Source organism: Octopus bimaculoides, chromosome 10, assembly GCF_001194135.2.
Source record: "Octopus bimaculoides isolate UCB-OBI-ISO-001 chromosome 10, ASM119413v2, whole genome shotgun sequence".
NCBI classification, from domain to species: domain Eukaryota; kingdom Metazoa; phylum Mollusca; class Cephalopoda; order Octopoda; family Octopodidae; genus Octopus; species Octopus bimaculoides.
The window spans coordinates 50972198-50972957 of record NC_068990.1 but is presented as its reverse complement, the minus strand read 5'-3'; positions in this window follow the sequence as shown (position 1 = coordinate 50972957).

The following is a 760-nucleotide window of genomic DNA, read 5'->3' as shown; positions in this document are numbered from 1 at the left end:
AAATTATATATATATGTATATATATATATTGATGCGACCACCGAAAAACAAATTAATGTTATATCCCTATTCCCCGAGCTGGGTTTGAAACCGTATTCTGGTTGTTGAGGACAATGGTATTTCCTTTGTCCTGTGAACAAGTACAGTTATTTTTAGCGTAGGAGTGATCGCTGACCCTTTCCGGTCAGCGAAAGTTCAGAAAAACAAGATAGGAATTGTACTGAACTGACCCAGCTTTGGAGGGGAGTAATGTAGCACTGTAAAGCTATGGTATTTGTGATAAATACGAGAGAGAGAGTTGCTGTAAACGGAATTGGCGCGAGCGGTTGGCCAGAGCAGTTGGTATCAAGGAGTTGGCGCGAGGCGATTGGCCAGAGCAGTTGGCCAGGGAGTTGGATGAAGAACGTCAGCCAGTGAAGATGTACAGCAGTTGATGTGAAGGCCAGTGGAGCCAGTGAAAATGAACAGAGAGACTGACAGAGAGAGGCTGAGAGAGAGAGCCTATGGTCAGTAGATAGGGATTGAAGCAATGAGAGAGAGGGACAGAGAGATGGAACTGTTGTGGCAGCCAAAAGATCGTAGTAGTCAGTTGGTCACTTCTTGGATTGTAGTAGGAGTTTTGAAAGAAAGGAAATTCGTGCGGTGAAGGTTTGTTTAAATATTCTTTAAAAGTGTACTTGTCGTTATATGTTATAAAAGAAGAAAAGAACTTCGTTAACTTTCGTTAACTGTGATGTTAACTGAAAAGAAAAGAAAAGAA